A 19,973-nucleotide genomic window follows, 5' to 3' on the forward strand; every position below is an offset into this window, starting at 1 on the left:
TCCTTCCACTGTCACTCTCCACTATCCTTCCTCCTCCAGACACACACACTAACACAAAATGACGGCTTCCTCAACAGACTGAATGAGCAAAGCCCTCGTGCCGATCCTTAATTGTCTGTGCTTTACTCTCTCGCTCCAGTCATATTATATCACAAAACTCAAAGCAGCCCACCCACTGCCCCCATCTTTGTCCAAAATCTCAAGTGAACAGTAAATTGGACACAGGGAAAAAAAAATGCTGAAGAAGGAGGGAGGGGCAAGCTACCCCCCCCCCCTTTTCCTCCTCCCCTTTTTCTTTTTTTTTTTTTTTTTTGAGGTTGCTCTTTGCTGGTGCACCCACATTGCTATTGTGCAGTTGTCAGTTAAAAAAAAACAACTACCAAAACCCAAAAAAGATGGAGATATTAAAGAAGAAATCATATCTCACAGCCCTTGAGAATGTGACCCTGAGGCCCTGCCCTTCTCCCTCCTGATGTACCCACGCATCACGGTGAAATGGCAGGCCCCCACCCCATCCACCCCCATGCTACTCTGAACCTGCAGAGCGAGAAAAAAATAAAAACGCATCCAAAGCCAAAACAAAACAAAAAACCCAGAACCATCATCAACGAGAGATACTGGGGGAAGGAGGGGGGGGGGGGGGGGGGAGGAAGGAGGGGGGGAAGCCCCCCCCCGCACATGCATAAACCCCATAACCCATTTATGTCGGTCTCGGAGCAGGAGCCAGACTGCAGCGAGCAGCCAACAGCTGGGGCCTTTGAAAAGGGACAAGGCGAGCGGCTTCCCTGTGCCCGGCCACGCCAGGCTCGGCTGCCCCCACCACCGCGCCGCCCAGCCACCCCGCAGCCCTCACCACCCACCCCCCACCCCCGCCTCCCCACGCGCTCCCACCCGCGGGCACCCCAGGCGGGCACGGCGGCGTCACTGGGGCGGGTGACACGCACAGGGCGCCGCAGACACACGGCCGCCACCGCCGCCGCACGCGTGGTCGGCGAGAGCTGGCCTCTGCAGGGCAATTTCCACTCTCAACTTTCAGGGAGAGGAAGAGAGATAAAGCCCATTTACTGTACCTTTCTGGCATCTTTCTCAGCTTTCCCTGCTGCTTCTCCCCACCCCCTTCCGATTTATCTCAGCTACTGGTTTTATAAACCGAGAGGGTGGAGGGGGGGGGGGGGGGGAGGGGAAGAGGAGGGGGGTTTTTTTTCTCTTCTCTCAGCCCCGTCTGCACCTTCTGCCTGAGCCCGCCGGTGAAGTCACAAGGCTGAGTCTCTGACATCACACAGAGCCCACAAACGCCGGATTGTGACTTCACTGCAGGGTAGAACAGGGAGGAATAGGAGAGGGGAGGGGAAAAGGCTCTTATTCAAACACATATCTGCAGTAGTAACAAAGGGAACTCAGGAAATGGCTGGCCAAGAAAATGGCTTTTTTTTTTTTTTTTTTTTGTATAAAACATACTCTCTTTTCTTCTTGTGGTTTTTTGTGGTTTTCTTTCCCCAAATAAAGTTTGTGACCATGGTGGAAATACCTTTTAAAAGTGGTCTGGACAGGACAGACAGCAAGCGCCAGCCCAGGCACCATCCTCCAGCGCAGCACAGGCTCCTGCAGCCCTTTTGGGACAGAGCCGCCTGCTGCGGCCGCACTGGACCCACCAGGGCTGGAGCAGGACAAGGTGCTGGAGTGACAATTGAGGGGTGCCGGCGGCTACAGGAGAGGCTCTGGGGGGGACAGTGGAGGGGGATTGAGGGGAAAGGACCAAAACAGGCGGATGCTGCGGGTCACGCCTGGGATGCACTGGGAAGGCGGCACAGAATGCTGCTGGACGAGCGGGGCCGCACGGTGCGACCAAAGCTCGGTGGCAGAGGTCTGGGAGCCATGGGCCGGGCTGAGATAATGCTAGTCAGTGTGCACTTGGGGGGGGGTTTCCCACTCGAGGATCCGAAACCACTTTTAAACCATAATAGGAGTAAAAGAGGTATTAAAGGTCAGGGTTAAGGTAACAGAGTTGTATGTCAGGCCTAAGCAAGGCAATAGGGTTAAAGAGTGAGGTTTTTCGTTCCCAAGTGTATTTTTAGGTTTCAGGTGCCCTGGGGAGGGGCAGGGAGGCTGTGGTAGGTGAAAGAAAGACCAGGAGGCTTTGATGTACTCCCAATACAAGTCAATGCTGGGATGTTGCACTGGGAGCACAAGCTGATACAGACTTCTGTGGTCATTTCTGAAATAAACCCTAAAAGAAAAAAAAGGGTTATTAAGTAGCTATTAGCTTAATGTCACCTGGAAAGTTGTACGGTTTGGGGTTTTTTTTGTTTATTCAGCTGGAGAAATTTTTTTAACATCAATTTCTCAAAATTTAACACAACCTCAAACATGTTGGTAAATAAGCCGACCCCCCCCCCCCAAAAAAAAAAAAGCTGTTATTTGTGTTTAAAATAAAGTAATTTTTTTCTCCTTTTGAAGCAAGGCAGCTCAAATACTTGCACTGTGCTAATCATGCCTGAAGGCCAGGAATTTTGAGGGATAAGCCAAGGGCATAGCCACAGCCAAATGAAAAAAAAATAAATAAAAAACCCTAAACGGTGCTAATTGCAGACAACATTATATTTATAAAGTTATTTGAACTGCAGAGCCAAAGGAGAGACAGCTAGTGCTCCTCACAGTGTGTCTACTCCTCTCTCCAGCCTCCATCCCTGTCCTCACCGAGACCTGCAAAGCATTCCCCACCGCCACGCCGACCTGGAAGGGAGGAGAAAACAGCACTGCCATCACAGCCTGCCTTTCCCACAACCTGCCAGTGCAGCAGGAGGGAAATCTGTACGTGGAGCAAGTGAGAAGCAAGGAGGAAAGGATCCAGATTCCCGCCACGAACCGGCTGGCAGGTATGTTCGTGGCTTGCTGCTGCTGGACGGCGGGAGCAGCCCACGAGTGCCCGAGGTGCCCCCAAGGGCTAGCAACATGCACAGCGGTGCTGAAAGCCTGGCAGCGGGCAGGGGTGAGAGGCACTTGTCAGAGACTTTTGTAGCCCAGTGGCTCTATAAGCTTCCAGCGTAAAACCCAGGCAGCCAGAAGATGCTCTTCCAGGTTGGAGCTCCTCCATGGCTGAAGCCTCCGTTGCCACACTGACTATGAATCCCAGTGCCTTGGGGCATCACCCCAGCCCTGGCAAAGCCACGGCACCAGGGAAGATTTCCCCTGTCGTTTTACAGCTTCTCTGTGCCAGTACAGCAATAAACCGGGCTGCAATGGAAGGAATAAATTCTCCTTCTGCCTCCGCTTGTGAGAGGGAGGGAAAAGGTACAAATTCCAAGCAGGGAGGTCCCCATCTGATCTCATATCCTTCAGCAATTCTTGCTCCTTGTTTGGCCACAACTTTGCTACTGTTTTTATACTGACTGAATCTCCTTTCATCTTTTTTAATTATTTTTTTCCACCCTGCTGACTGTATGAGACAAACCTCCACATTTATCCCGCTCTTCCTCTCTCAGGGAAACTCTCTCAACCTGCCCATGGCGGGGAGGCAACATGGCTGCCAGCGTGCCAGGATGCCAGTAAAGGCGAGGAGGTGAAGGGGGGAGAGCGGGAGGCACAGGCGTTTGTTGGGAAGCAGAATAAAGAAGTGGGGGAAAGGAAGGAATCTAACACGCACTCTACGGACTAGCACAGGCTTGCTCCAACTTGGCCCATGATGCAATTACCTGACTTGGAGGCTGGCCAAGGCTCCCAGGCTAAGTCCCTCTGCACTTGTGCAAAGTGCTGTCAGAGCTGCTGGGACCACGAATAGTCAGGGCTTCAGCAGCACATCTCATCCAAAAAGGAGAAAGAAGGAAAAAAAAGAGACAGGGCAGGGACTGAATGGGTTTATTTTCACACAACTGCGATTGTTTTGTTGATGCGGAAAGGTAATTAAAAAAAGTTCTGATTTCAAACGTGCCACAGAATTCCCAGAGCCCGGAGGCTGCTGCTTAGAGGCAGATTAATCACACTGAATTCTCCATCTAGATATTGCATGCACTCCAAACTCCCACCGCTAATAGCTCTAATATTCTCCTCAGCGTGTGCATGCTGCTGGTGTTATGTTCCAGGAATATTAATTCCCCAACTCAAGCTCCTTTCGCTTGCGCATGTACCCTAAAGGCTTGCTGCTGGGCACCAGGAGATTATGGAAAAGAGAAAACAGGGCTAGAGGAGAACCAGGGTGCAAAGGTACTGGCTGGAACTCCTCAAAGAAAGTCATTAATGTTCTTTGGATAGCTGTCCAAATAAAATCTACCTGAAGGCCAAGTTCTTTAAACAAAGACAGCCAACTACACACGCGCAAGATGGTTGAAATTAAAATGAGCTCCCGATACTGGCTTTGTGTTACCCACTTCTGCTACCCTGAGACTTGCCCAAAATTTCAGTCTTATTAATTGTGAGCTCTGAACTAGGGGTTTCATTTGTGTCTTCTGCTGGTGTCTTCTCCCAGCCCCCTTTACCCCCAAGCAATGCTGCATGCATCTGAACTTTTGCTGCCACGCGCTAGTAACAGCAAAAATATAGCAGGTTGTAGTGCAAGCATCCAAAGAGCAGGTAGAGTTTTACACAGCAAGCCCCTTCTACCCCTAGCAAAACTGACAGGCCAGTAGGTTCACGGTCCAGCTCAAGGTCCTGCTGCATGTCGGGGACCAGGAGGTGCATCCCTGGGATCCTCGTCCCACACGGGAAAACAGAAAAGGGGAGGACGAAGGCAGGAGAGAAACACGTAATTTTTCTTTGAATTCAAGTAACTGCCGTTCCTAGTAAGCAGTTCAGTGTGTGTGTGATCTATACATATGGCCAAAAGGCCAGCTGCTAAGGTTTAAAACCAATGCACACTCGAAAAGTACCATTTAAGATGCCTATGATGTAATTTACAAAGCTGCTAAATGCCCAAAGCTCCTAGTGCTGTTCAGCAAAGACTGCAGGCAGTTGCCAGGTTAAAACACAGTTCCCTGAAACCAGCCACACCAGGACTCTGGAAACCACCACGCAGAAGACACCTCAAAACGGATGGCGCTGGTCATGCTTCCATTTAGTAGGATTACTGGCACGACAAGAAGCTGTCGTGGGCATGATTTTCTTTGTCAAGCAGTCAAAATATGTATCTCTGGGTAATATAAATCAGCATGCCTATGTCAGCACTGCAAAATAAAAGGGAGTTTGCCCCTTTTGTGGCAGGCGTTTCTGATAAGCATACCAGCACGGTACCTGAGCCATAGGTTAATTTGGATGTACAGACCAGTCCATCAGCTGTTTTCACAGCTCAGAACACCTTACCTAGTCTCTGGACTAAAACCTGTAACACCACAGGTGCACAGGCGTAGGTAGGTGGTGGCCCTCTCCACAATCACTGCAGGTCAAAGAGAAAAGGCAACACTTTTATGGCTAAATACTTCACAGGGCACTGGTGGTGGTGGGAGGGAGATGCATTAGAACAGAGACATTTTTGAAGCTTCCTCTGTTTGCTGTGTATCATGCAGGTCTACAATCACACGTGGGCCTTGAACTCTCAGACGATTCCTTAAACTTGGCTCCTGCTGCAGGGAGGGGGAGGACGGGACTCTAACCCAGGCACCGCCTGCGTAAGGCCCTTGGGGCTTAACTCTGCTGTAGTGGAAGGGGAGAGGCATGGGCTTCCTCCACTGTGATAAACTGAGGGAGGCATTGCTCTGTGTAGCTTAGGTGCAAATCTGTGATCCTCTTTCTCTCTTTGTACACAAAGAATGAAGCTGATAGCGAAGCTGACATCTAAATCCTCACAATTGCACATCTGAGATAACCCCAGTTGTTTTTGTTTTTCAAACTCAAACATATGAGAAGGGAGAAAGACAGAAGGATTTCAACCCTCGCCAAACCCTGTCACCAGCGCCCTGAGTTACAGATCTACGAACTCTTACATGGGATGAGGGCTCTTTGCTTTTATCTCCCTGTGCAGCGCATGTCCTCAGCCCTTTGCAAACAGATGTTTTGCCCTCCAAAAAGGAAAAGAGGCGGGGGGAAAGGAGTGAGCATGCACAGGGAGGGGGAGAGAGAGAGCGTGAGCAAGAATGCTGTCTGCAGATGTCAATCAGGACTTCAGTCTAGGTCTAACCTGTCAGTCCTGCAAAAGGAGGATACATGAATTTTCTAGTTGGATAGTCAGTATCATCAAACAAGAAAATTGTGAGGTTTAGATTGTAATGCAGTCTCACGTTCAGTAAGAAGGCCTTGCTACATGGAGATGATGTGGGACTGAGGAGCCTATTCCTAGCACGTTAAAAATTAAAATTTCACTACAAATATCCTAAAGAAATGGTCAAAAATAGTACAGCATTTCAGACCGTTTTTGTAGAGCATGGTAATATTGGCAAGGGGGAAGTGACTGTAGGTAGAATACTGTCAGGTTTGGGGAAAGCTTTCTCTGCATTTTAAAAAATTATATGAAGGAAAATATTCTTGGGAATGAAGAGTCTAATGATTACATGTATATAGAGAGTGTCATCTCTATCTTGGCGTTTAGCAGAAATCAACTCCCCCACACCAACACCCTCCCCTCCAGCCACCCACCCTGATATTCTTCTTCACCACTTCCCACCCATTAACCCAGTACCTGCAGTGCAGTGTTCAAGTGGGACTGGCGGAGCTGCTGCCGCTGTCATCTCCTCGGAGCTGGCAGTCACCTGCCAATCTCGCCCCCACTTCCTCCTCCCTCCTGCTCCCCCCCACCCCTCGTCAGTGCAGCTTTCCCTGGGGATAGATCACTCTCCCCCCCTTCCAGCAGCCTGACAAATAACTACTGTTAACTCAATAATATCCCCCTCCAAGGTTTTTTAATTACCAGCCGTCCGCAGGGCGCAAGACTCGCACGTACAGAGAGAAACGGGCCAGAGAGGGAGGCTAGCAACAGGGGGTCGGAGAGTTTGGGCTGATGCGGGCTTCATGCTGAGGGACAGGCTCCTTGTCCTCCATCCACATGGCAGGGCTGGCACAGGCAACCTGCAAACCCCCGTGGGATGCTGCTGCCCCGGCAGCGGGCGCAGGCATGCCGGCAGGTGCGGGGTGGGTAATGTGCCACTGTATTATTTGGGGTGGGGGGAGGGGGATTTGGTCCTGCAAGGGCTGATGCAGAAAGCTGCTCCTGCAGGACAAGGGGGGGGCTCTGCTACACCAGCTGAGGAAGCACCATCCAGGAGAGAGTTTGTTTATACAGCATTTTAAATGGGAACCAGAAAAAAGGCGGGGAGGGGAGAGAGGAAAAAATCAGGTGCATTTCTGTTTGTACATCTTTACCAAATACATCTATCTTTTCACATATGAAAAGGCCTTTTTTTTTTTCTTTGCAAGACAGTAGTCTTACTTTGCCATTTTTCTACTGAAAATTCATGGGTCTGTGGCCTGAGAGGCTTTTTCTTAGCCTTGTATTAAATGGACTCAGCTTACTGAACTTTCAAACAAGCTCTCCACCTAGTATTTGTTTATTCACACCCATTTACACTCCCTTGATTTTTAACAGGTCTGAATAAGGCTTATTTTTTTAAATAATCGGTTAATGAAGTTTTATCTGAATAGTCATAAGCCTATTAGTGCTCAAGTTGTCCATCGAATCCCCCCTCTCCCCACAGAGGTTAAACAAGACCAGAAATTCTTTTGTACTCCAAATAACACGCTGGGAAGAAGCAAAGAAGGATAAAAAAGCCCAAGCCCCACATTTGGGCCTTTTTAAATTATAAAGAGACATTGGAAAAGGAGCATAAATGCAAGGCTTCCCTCCCCCCCACTTCTTCTCCTCCTCTCCCTCCTTTGTAGGTCACCTTTACTATGAAGACATTGATGCTTCAAGTCTTCATTTGCTTTTAAACCAAGAGAGTAAGTTCTACACCCCAGTCAGGTAACCCCCGGACCCCAGGTGGGTGATGAAGGAGAAGGGGCATCCATCCGCATCCCAGCAACAGGGAAGGAGGCATCCTGCATGGGGCGAGGGCTGGGTCCTCCACTGCAGGAGTGGGGCAGAGGGGGCTTCCCTGGGAAGGGGCAGGCACTTTTGGAGGAGGAGAAGTTTGAGGGCATGGCACCAAACACGCTGGGCTCGGGTGGATGGGGAACAGGCAGACATCTTGTGCTGAGGGCTGCCCCAAACGCCGGCCTCTGCACCCCGGGAAGGGCTGAGGGCAGCAGTCAAGGGGGAGAGCGTGGCAGCCGGGGCCTAGGAGCCCTTTGGCAGCCGCCCCTCCACCCCGGGGGAGCATCCTGGCAGGCGAGAGAGCCCCCGCTCCCCTGAAATAAACAGCAGCTTTCCCAATGCTTCATTAAACTAACACAGCTTCCCGCCATTGCCCCGGCAACCGACACAGGCCTCCTGTTTGCCAGCTGGGGGAATTAAAGGCAGCCTGGCAGCCAGCCCCCAGCTCCTCTGAAAGCTCCCCTTACACTGTCAGAAAGCATCCCCAGGCAGGGGAGGGAGCCAGGCGACCCCCAAGGTGCCACCTGAGATGGGAGGAGTCCTGCCTGCCCCCACTCTGGCAAGCTGCAGTCCCCAGGGAGCCAAGGACACCACGACTGCCACTGGTGCTGGTGGGCAACACAAAGCTGGAGGGCTTGCCAAAACGATCCCTGGACTGGAAAAGGACTGAATAACCCCCCTGGATGGTCCAATGGTGCAAAGATGGACACTACTCCCCATCACAGCATCACCTCTGTCCAAACGTGATCAATAGTTCACACTAAATAGCAACACACTCCTCTTGCTGCCCATCCGCCAGCTGAGTGAGCAAATTACATCCTCTTGCCCCTGGTTTTCTTCCTTTCTCAATCCCATATGCCGTGAGGTAAGCCTCAGTGTGAGCCGCCCTCTCCCATCGCCCCCTTGGTGGACGCGAGAGAGGCCACAGAGGAGAAGCTGCCCCATCCTTTGGTGCTCACCCTTAGGAGAAAGCTGACTTGGGAAGAGCTCCGAATGAAAACATCGATGTTGTACTGGTCTTGAGCACATGGATGCCCTCCTGCCCCTCTGCCTGTTCTCAGTCCCTCCATTAAAAACGGGCAGATGGTCCCTTCAGGCAAGGCAGAGACGTCCTTCCACATGGCCTCAGCGGAGGAGCTTGTTATGCTGCCCAAATCCCAGAATTAGATCCACTGGGCTGGTGTGGGTGCAATGTGCCAGCTGCTTCCAGCACCTTCCTCCCGCCACCACCCCAGGCCACCACCACCGCAAAGGAGGTTTGCCAAATTGTTGAGGAGAGGAAAAACACCTCGGTTCACAACAGCAACAAATAAAGGAGCACTATTCACTTGCTTGGGCATCCACATCTGTTTTGTCCTGTTTTCCATGACTACTGGCTGTGAGTAGAGGTCTCACAGGGAGGAGTGTTAAGTATTTATTCCAGCTCTCGGTTTTGTCAGGTTCTGATGCCACCAACGTGTTTTGATTCTGCTTGGAAAACTACGTTGCTTTTTTTTAATCCAGGGATCCCAAAACAACCCTGCAAAGGTACCTCCAACCTCATCAACAGCACCCTAGCTTTCCATAGCTCTGCAGCACACGTTTCGTAACAAACTTAATTCTGTCCGGAGAGACCCACTCCAGTCCTGTCTCTGAACAATTGGTATGCCCTACTCCTCTCTTATTTTGTGATAATATTTAGCTTTGTGAAATACTACTTAGCTACGCTTTTCAGAATTAAAAAAAAAAAAAGAGGAAAATAAAAAAATAAGAATATTCCAGATTCTAGCCCCTACTCTGTACTGCACGAGAAGTGGCACATGGAAAATGCAGAGCTGTTTATAAGCATTAAATAACACTCTCCAGCAATCTTGTAGGGACAAACGTAAAGGCAGTGTGTCCAAGCAACACTACAAAAGTGGCCCAGAGACCCCATCTCAGTGACAGAAGACAGCACTGTAGTTTAAGGGTGTCCGAGCAAATCTTGAGCAGAGGCAAATAAGGGGCAGGAAAATATAATCAAACACCTTCCTTCAGTCCAAAGCTCCCAAAAAGAATTGTTACAGACCGTGAAAGGGTAGTCTCTGAGGTTAAGGGGAAAACATATGAACACTCTGACATCACTCACTGTATATTATAGTGACAGTGGGAAGAATATTGCCTCAGCTTTGATGGGGGATGCAGAGAAAAGGGGACACTTTCAGCTACTTGCAGGGAAATTGCAAGGGGAAGATGTGCATGCAGACCACTGCAGGTAATAGCCATTAGACTGGGAAGCCTGGTTAAAAGTTGCAGGCCTGACAGTGGTCCTGGTTTAGCCATGTGTCTCCTACTTCAGAAGTTTCTGATATTCTGGTTCTCTCCTTGCGCAGGGCTCTGACCTCTGAAAGAATCACGCATACAAAAAAAAAAAAGCAGGTTTCTAGTTCTTAAGCTTTTCTTCAAAGCAGTAAGAAGTCAAATCCTGGAGACTTAAAACCAAACTCCTTCCCCCAAACAGAAACCAATTTATGATTAAATCTCACTTTTTTCAGGTAGTGCCAGGGTGTGGAGGGAGAGGAGGCTGACAAGTCTTGAGGCAAAGGGAAAACTGCACCAATATGGACTGCTCTGTGCCCTGTCCCCATCTCTCCAACTGGGAAGCTCTCGCAGCCTGCTGTTGCCAAACCCACTTTTGTTTTTACCATGCTCCTCGCTAATTAAACCTTCAATCAGGTCTGCCTCTCCTCCCACCTGGACTAGCTCAACTCCCTGCTTCAGATTTTTTTTATTCTTCCCTAAACCCAGGAGATGTCAGTTTCTGGAGCCTCAAAGCTCCCGGAGGATGGGGTGAGTACAGAGCCGTCTCTTGGCTCAGGTGAAACATGGTCCCCCTCTGCCTGCCGTCCTCTGGGGCTGGATTTCAGAGCAGAAGAGATTGCCGCCAGCAAGCCAAAGGCGCGCAGGGGTAGGCGAGGTGCTGGTCTCCGTGCGCGCACCGCGTCCTCCTTCCTTGCTGCTGCCATACATGATTAATCATCCCTGAGACACGCCTGCTGCTTCCCTCTGGCTCTCCAACAACCACAACGGTGGCGGCGGCAGCAGTTGAGAGCAGAGAGACGTCCTCAGGTTCCCAGCCCTAGCCCAGCGAGCATCTCCCAGCCGGGACCTCTGGTCCTCGCACACATCTCTCTCTCGCACGCGCCGGTCTGCCTCACGGCCTTGCAATTAATCGCTCCCCTCCCCCCATTTTCAAACTCTGCTCGTCTCCCACCCCTCCCCCTCCCCCCGTCCATCTGTGTCTAATTGCATTTCATCTGTAGTCATTCTCTGGAAAACTCACCGGGAAGGTGTCCAGGAGACTAGCACAGGCTTAAACACGCGCTTGACATGGGGAGCCGGGGGGAGGCCGGCTGCTCTGCCGGGGCGGATCAGGGTCCCGAGGGCACTGGTCCTCTCCACATCCCACCTCTCACCTCCCTGCTCCCAGCCCGGGCAGGGGATGGGGTGCCTGCCGGTGGGCAGGGGGCTGGCAGCCAGGGAGAGGTGGCAGGCAGCCAGGAAGGGCTGCCGAGAGCCAGCGGGGGTAGAGGTGAGGCTGCTCAGATGCCAGCTCGTGCTCCACCATGGGAAGCGCTTGCTCCCTTCCTTCCTCTGCCAAGCACCGGCGGCCTGCCCGTGAGCTCTGCCAAGGCCAGCGCAGGGCAAAGGCAGGGTCCCACTGGCACAACCTGAAGCCACCAGGATCCAAGGGCTCCCCTCTCTTTTGCTTTCCAGGACGCTGCCCCCTTCCCCATACAGGTGCTTTCCACTTGCATTACCGATGCTCCTGCCTTGTGCATGGCACGCTTAAGCCGGCCACATCCCAGCTGTGTCTGGTGCGGTGCGCACAGCCCTGCCAGCCACGCAGCTCCTCGGTCCCACCCCATCACCTTGCCACTGCTCTGATCCCACATGGCCTCCTGTAAAATACAAACATTAGCCAAGGGTTTGTTCACCCTGAGAAGGGAGCAATAAGCTGAGCTCTGAACAGACAGCATGGCAGGCACTGCACACCAGCTCACACCATCACCACTCTTACTCGACACCACTGCAGCAAGCAGCTCAGCTCTTAGTTAAGTATGAAAAATGCCCCCACAAAATAGTCCAGAACTTATGCCATAAACTCACAACCCAGCTTACTGCATGCCAACTTCCCTGCATGAACAAGTGTAAGTGCACAGTGGTTTTACACTGCAAGCAAGGTTTTCTCCTGGAGAGGTGGGCCCCGAACGTGGGCTATTTAAGGTTTTAGACCTCAGGTAGAAGATCTGCAGTCTGAGGGCTGGGCACAGGCCGTGAGTTCATTTTGTGTAGGCTGGAGCCACACATCTTCACACATCACTGCTGGGTAACACGAAGGTATGGGCTGACGTGTGGCCGTCCAAAAGGCCAGCTTGGCTCTCAGCAAGGGAAAGGTTCTCCACCTTTTCTGCAAAGAGACAGTCTTCCAGCTGTGGGAAGGTAGGGTCTGAACTACTAACCCATGTAACACCACCTTAAGCCTCGTCCATTTCCTGCCAAAACTTTAAATATAAGAATTCACAGCTCTGATAAGGGTGACAAATTTATTTTAGTAGGCCAGCAACTTAGGCCCAGACAAATATTTTTCCTTTTTTTTTCACCAATCAGCCAGCAACTCTGCAGGCAGATCTGCTTCTATCCAGGCAAGTGGTGAGGAGAGAGGTAACTCCCAGGCTTTGCCTTTCACTTGCCTTCCATTGACAATGGCTACCCACCAAAACCAGTCCAAGAGATGCAAACACAGAAGTAAGCAATTGAGTTACTATGACTAGTAAGTTACCATTTGCCAGCTGAGTCACAGTAACACTGAACCAACCCAACCTCCTGATGGTTTAAGCAAACATTTTACTACTTAGTGCAATGAAGAAGGATCACAGTGTCAAACTACTATTGCCCAGATTACAACTACTTATCTCATTGTGGTAAATCAACTTGCCGGCAATCATCTGTTTCAGACATTTTGATCTGCCAATATCAGATTGAGTTGAACCTTTTGGTTCCACCAAATGCCACAAGCCAAATGCATTTATGCAGTACCATTGAAACGCTGTTTGTGGTAAAGATGCAAAGAACTACTACATTTTTACCATTTTAAGACCCTTCTTAAGACAATTATTCTAATGAAAAGAGCCATATTGAAGCTGTTCATCTCCAGAAGCAGATTCAACACAAACCTATGTAAATATCTCTTTAAATAAGCACAAAAATTATCCTGTCTCCTTTCTCTTTCTTCCTGGGTATTGGACACCGAACTGAGAATCCCAGAAGTCTGGGTTCAGTTCCCAGTTTTGATGCAGACCTTCTGCACCATCTCAAACCACACACCACCATTCTTTATGAAGCTATAATATGGGGACGCTACTAGCTTTGACACAAAGCAAGGTAGAATACATGCATCACTGCTTGTAAAAAGCTCTATACAAAAGACGAGGGTTGTACAAATAACTAAATATAAATATACACAACAGATTTACCACTTTCCCAGAACTCTGACTTTGTAAGGTGGTCTATAGAGAAGGGTATTTTCCTGATGCTTTACCCATTAATGAAAACAAGTACCTGTGAGAGAACAGACAGCACTCCATCTGCAGATTAATTTTATCTGCTTTCAATGCTAGTTCAGAGCCAGCACATGCTGAGAGTAAACAAAATCCGTTACAAGACAACAATTTGTGACAAATGAGAGCAACACATGGACTAAAGACCATTGAACAAGTCCCCATACGTGTCATCATCACAGAAACTACCATTGCCCTTCTGAACTCTTGCAGAGGTCAGGAATTGGGCAAGACACAGAAACTTACCTAGCCTCCCGCTGCTAGCAGCACTCTGCTCCATGTCAACACACATCTTCCAAGCTGGCAGAGGAAGTTTTTACTGGCATTGTCTAAACTGTATCATTACAGTGCAAGGACTGTCAACCCTGTCTCTTTCATCAGCACAGAGTTCTCCTTATCAGAGAAGAGAAGCACAAAAGGGAGAGAGAATTACGTACACACGAGCAGTGTTTCTCCAGTGCTCAGCATAAAAATCTAATCAAAATTGTACCAGAATGGTGATGTGAAAAGCACCCTGCCAAGTCAGTAATAAATATAAAATTCATATCTTACATTTCCACAATATATCACCTCTCATCCCACAGTACTTTACACATTGTTGGGACTCTGATGAATCCCCAAATCAGAACAAATTTGTACTGGAATCTAACATTTCTGTTGGCTTCACATTCATTCAAATTACACCCTTAAGTGAGAGAAGGATAACAGGCACTTAAAATGGCCCCTTGAATGCAGCGGCAGCCATTTTAAACAGGGTCCAACTCCTTCCAGCTGCCAGACTCATTCCCTGAAGTTTGTCCCCCCCGCCCCCATCCCTCTCACTACCTGAGTCCCGCACTCAGTCCTCTTTCCCCTCCCATCCACCCTCTGGCAGAGGAAAGACAAAGTGGTATTTTTAGGGTGCATAAATACCTGGTTCACCCCAGTAGGCCCCACCGATGACACCCTAACTCCAAACGCAAACCATCTAATTCTGAAGACTGCAGCCACTGCAACCTGAACAAGCTTCAGTGTAAAAGACAATAAACCCCTACCTTCTCAGTTTTCAACCTTCCCAAGCAATACCACAGCACAGAGGTTATACACAGCATCTGCAGAGACCAAGAACTATGCGTTGTGCAGCCAGCAGCAGTAACAGCTTCTCCTTTTTGTGAAGACCTCATAAATTCGTAGAAAAGTAGAGGTGACAAGGAGTGAAAAGTCATAGTCCTCTTCCCTGTGGCTCATTATCCTAATACCCATCACCAAGTCCTTCCTGACAGATGCATTTGCCAACAACTCTGATGGGAACATTCAGCAGTGCTGTTCTTTCTCATCCTATTAACATGCCTATATGACAAAAAACTGTGCCCATTTTTGACCCAAGGATTTCACCTTCTGAAAAACAGATGCATAAAAGACAGGAGGTGTTAGAAAACCCTGGGGAACACTGCAAGTGTTAATAGCAGTAGGTACTTTAAGACAGAAGTGCTGATGGTAGTCCTTCACGCATCATACCATACCTGATCATTGCAGGTCCAAATAGGGAAAGCATCTTCTAAAAGCTCAGCTAACACTAAGGTGTCTAAACGAAGACCAGGTTTTCACGACTGCTCAGGAGCCATGAGCAGTAGGTGTTCAGTTCTTCTAAATTCTGAAGTTGCCTCTAATGAGACAGAGATGATATAAAACTCTTCTGCCTCATCACTAGTGGTAGCACAGATAATTAGGGATGGCAGCAGTGAAATGCATTGCAAGGTTTCCCTTTTGTCAGTAAGGTTTTGGAGATCTTCATAATTTTCATATTCGTATCTATTAACTTCTTCATGGCACTGCCTACAAACCAAGTATTTGGGGAAGAAAAAACCCTTGGAAGCCACAACAACATGAATGATTTAAAGTAGTCCATCCAAAGAAGGAAAAAGGAGCTACTAATACTCGGGAGATGCTTCCAAAAGGAGGTACATGATAACAGTAGGAGTCCTCTGTAGTTCCAAGCACATTTATCTGCATCTACGCTGACGAAATCAGGACAGTTATTTCACCTCTGGCAGCAGAAACACAGCTGCAGCACACTCCAGAATCAACTCCTGATATTAAAAAACCCCACAACCCACAATGTCATTTAGCTTTACAATGAAACAATAAACTATGCATTGTTTGTCCTCTTTTTTTCCTAGTATAGATAAGGCCCTAGAACAGCATCACCCAAACTGTGGTCCACAGGTCACTGCTGGCCTGTGAAGCATAATACATGGTCCGTGCAGCACGCTATCTGCAAACAACACTCAGTGTCTTTTTGCTCGTTATAAACACTGAATGTTTTTATGTCTGTGTGACAGATAAGCATTTATATCTAAATGTAAAACATCATCCAGAGTGCACCTACTTTGACCAAAGTGAAGAGACAGTATGAGACCCTTCCTGAGAGAGCCAGCCGTCACAACTGAAACATCAGCATTTTCTATTCACGGTCATTGCAATGATGCAGGCGCAGGAGATGCAGGATGCATCAGCGGGCAGTCTCCTGGAGAAGACTGTTGTAACAGAGCTACTTCTGTGTACAGGTGGGCACTGCTGCAAGCAAATAGCTGCGCTGGCTGCATGTGCTTGCAGTATTATTAGCAGCCTTTAGAGCTGACAAGCCTCAAATTATTTTGGTTGCAACCATACCTGAAAGCTGGTATTTAACTCTGGGTTAAACCTCCTGAAAAAAATCATGATAACATAGACGGTTGCAGAAGAGCAACATGTACATTACCAAGAACCAGAAATCAATTTACAAACACAAGGACTAAATATGAGAGCTTGCTAAGCAATGGCCAATGAGCTGGGAACAGAACTGTCTACAAACCTCTGACAGGCACAAACAAAAAAGGGGATTGTTCAATGCTACCTGGACTACACTCAGGTCCAGTGGAAACCAAGAAAGAAAAAACATAGGCCTGTTGCTGCATGGGGAAAAGAGGACAAATCACCTTAACAGGGAGGCATATGGTCTCGTCTTCTCAGGAAAACATTAGAAGTGCAATCACTTGGGACAGCTAAAACTAAATTGAACACAAACACCAGAAAACATGTGGAAGAAAGTATCACATCTACTGTGTTTTGATCATGTGTAGAGCTAGGTAATCAGATCAGTGAGGTGGGTTTTTTTGTTGTTGCTGGCTAAAGGATATTCAATTCCACAGCTGAACAGTGACTTACTCTTCACTTCCACCTTGCCATTATCTACCCAGGCTCCAGTGTGGGACGGTCCCTGTCACAGAGGAGTGTGACACACCTGTACCTACAGTACGGTACAGTGCAAGAGGCTTCAGGGAGAACCTCCACTCTTGACTCTACGAGGATAAACAAATAACCATGCTGAATCAGGCTGGTTGGTTGTTTTGCTTAAAATGTATGTACTTCAACAAGTAATTAATATTTTGAGTAGAGAAGGCCTTTGTTAAAGATTCACCACATTCACCCCTTCAATTAAGGTTTTAAATGCTCACATTCATAAATTCATTTACACCTCCCACTTGTCCTTCAGCAATGCCAGAAAAGACCAGAGTTTACATTCCTGGCGTCTCAAAGATAAAAGAGGAAGGAAAAATAAAACCAAATCCTTAGAAAATAACAACAGAAAATATACCAACCAAATTTAAAAAAAAACAAAACAAAACAAAACCTACCAGGTCTTTTATCCATCTCCAGAAAGAAGAAATGGTGTCCAAGCCGAGCTGTTTAGAAACCTCTCCCTTCTCACATGCAATACTGCAGCTGTAAGATGAATTCAAGGAGCAACTCGGGCAACTGGGGCATCACCAGGCACCGGAGGAGAAGACCTGAGCCCCCCCAACCCGGACACGGGGCTGACAGGCCTCACCCTGCAGCTCTGCACCCCAAAGCGAGCAATGCGGAGAGGGCAGGTGTGGAGTGGGGGGGACCCGGCCTCCCTCAGTACCTGCAAGAGGGCCCGGACATTTCTGTGCACACGGTGAACTCGGTGTACCTCGGCAACGGTCAGGTACTGCAGGGTGGCTGGGATATTTGCATATGCTAATTGCAACGTCAAGGTGTTTGCACTCGCCAAGCTCACTTCTTCAGGAGGAAACGGCGGCGGGATGAGACTCTACCTGTGCGGTGCTCGTGACGTCACAGGCAGCTATTTCCAGCCCGGTTGCCATGGAAACCACCAGGCCCCCAGCACCAGTTAGCGGTTCAATATATAATTTACTTATTCTTTTTCACCTAAGTGATTAGGACTCAAAATACAGAAGCATCTCACAGACCCTCAAATCCTCCGATCATTTCATAGGAATTTCTTGAAGGCAAAAACCAGCCTGAAATACTGAGCTGTGCACTCTCCAGGGAAAATAAAACAGGCAAATAAAAGCCTAAAACAAGAAAAAAATCCCACCAATCCTCCCCCCCTGTCCCCTGCCCTCCCAAGTTTCAAGGGAGACAAATGCTGCAGCTCCTGGAAGATTTCACAGGTCTGTCACCATCTGAAGGAGACAAGCCGACGGTGAAGGAGGAGATAAAAGCCCAACACAGGAGCTGCCGTGTCCGGCAGGGCCTTTGGTCCATCCTGCCCAGCACACCACATCCCATCGTGTCCCGCAGGCAGCCACTGCCTAGCACCGCTGACAGCAGCGCAAGGCATCTGCCCCATTCTGTGCCACTGGTGATGGGTGGCAGCAGGACCCCCTGAAAGTCTCTTTTGGCTCCTACAGATGGCCATCGTGCATTAAGGAACAAGTCTCTCCTCCTTATTAATCTTAGCAGCAGCAGTTATGAGTGCTGCTAGTCAATGCAACACCAACCAGAGCCCTGGGGAAGGCAGCTGCTCTATCTCCACCCCCTCTTCCAATCCGGGGTTGCAGCAGTTGCCTGTATTTTCCACAACTTTTTTAAATAGTGCTGCGGTCAGAGGTGAGGTGATTTCTCTGCTTTTCCACTGCCTAATTAGTCACTGCAGAAGCTTGTGCGACACCCAAAGGTTAGGCTTCAACACACTGGTCCAGTGAGAGAAAATACAAATACTTTTACTGGGAGAATTTTCAAGTGATTCATCTATCTTCAGGTAGTTTTGAAGTACCAGTCTTAATGTTTCTTATTGTGCTTCATTATGTTTTCAACCAGCCTCTTTCAAAATGGGAAGTTTTAAACATTAATTTAGGCAACCAGCTGCTCTGTGGCCAAACCATGTGGTCTGGCAGAACAATAGGAACAGCAGCACTCCCCAGCCCCCCCGTTTCAACCCAGCATGGGCCACCCCACTCTTATTTCCTGAAACAAGTCATCACAAACCATCCCCACTGCACCTCTTCTCCCTGCCGCTCCTTCCTCACATGCAGAGGTGGCGGTGGGGAAAAGAGGACAACCACCACTGAGACCCAAACAAACAAAAACAGAGGTGTTATTGGGCACAGTTTTAAATCAGGCACATTATTTCCTAAAGAGTAAAAGAAGAAAAAAAATCCACAGACAATAACCTTTCCATAATTACTTTTTGTTGATGTTCTTAAATGCTTTACATGTTAGGAAGTTCTCATCAACAGCACAGGACTACAATTTGAAAGCCACCAGGACAAATTGGCAGGAGACCATGCCAAGCCATTAACACTTTCCAGAGTTCAAGGGGCTATTTTCTAGGGAAAGGAGGGTGGTATCAGACAACAGTATGACCTCAAGAGCCAATTTTAGAGGTCTTCCTACTCCATATAATTTAACGTGATAATTTAGAGTCGTCAGATGCTTAAAAAAAAAGAATGCATGATTTTGCCCCAGGTTTAGAAACATGGGGTAATGCCTCAAAAGTAAAAATCAAATAAATGTAATCTGTAAAGCTAAATTGACCTGAACAAATCTTTTTCCTTATTCCCTCCCTTTTCTTTCTTCCAAGTCCTTGACTCAACCCATCTTTCTCCAAACCACTGCTTTCATTTGTGCTCCACTTCCTTTCCTTCTTTGATTTGCAGCATCTCCTTTCTTCTCACCCTTTGCATAACCCTCTACATTCCCCACAGCTCAACACCAGCTTCCCTCTGGTACCCCTTGCTCTGAACTTCCTCTTCCTTTTCTCCCATTACTGTCACTGGTCCCTTTCTGTCCCTTCATGCTCTCACCCTAATTCTGCTGGGTCACAGGGTGCTTCCCTCCTTCTCTAATATTAGGATCTGGTGCATGCTCCACCAAGTCAACTATATTAAACAGCCACAAAACCTTTGAGAGTTTACCAAGCGCTACCCTGATTTCAAAGCTAACGGAAATGAAAGATAAATTTATAAGTGATTGAGCAAAGACCACATGGGAAGTCAGTAGTATCGGCCGGAATAAAATGCAGAATCAGGCTGATCTGTACTCGGGTCACTTCATCGCCAGAACTGGATCACACCATTGACATATCGAAACAGATTTATGCCAAGTCTAAACCAGAAACAGCCACTGAAAAAAATAATGTCGTTTGGCTG

The 19,973-nt window shown here is 48.5% G+C and overlaps 2 protein-coding genes across 6 annotated transcripts in view; one reads left to right on the forward strand and one right to left on the reverse strand.

Annotated features, from left to right (window-relative positions):
- Positions 1-19,973, forward strand: part of PHETA2 (PH domain containing endocytic trafficking adaptor 2) — a 255,679-nt gene that overhangs the window by 119,617 nt on the left and 116,089 nt on the right. The gene's annotated exons all lie outside the window — the stretch shown is intronic.
- Positions 1-19,973, reverse strand: part of TCF20 (transcription factor 20) — a 132,519-nt gene that overhangs the window by 74,593 nt on the left and 37,953 nt on the right. Inside the window, exon 1 of one of the 5 annotated variants that reach the window (XM_049822064.1) lies at positions 3,693-5,201. The exons of the other annotated variants lie outside the window; for them this stretch is intronic. The gene's annotated coding sequence lies outside the window, so the exon portion shown is untranslated. Of the gene's footprint in view, positions 1-3,692; positions 5,202-19,973 lie in introns of those variants that run through there. 5 annotated transcript variants of the gene reach the window in all.

Source organism: Accipiter gentilis, chromosome 18 (genome assembly GCF_929443795.1).
Source record: "Accipiter gentilis chromosome 18, bAccGen1.1, whole genome shotgun sequence".
In the NCBI taxonomy this organism is placed as follows: domain Eukaryota; kingdom Metazoa; phylum Chordata; class Aves; order Accipitriformes; family Accipitridae; genus Astur; species Astur gentilis.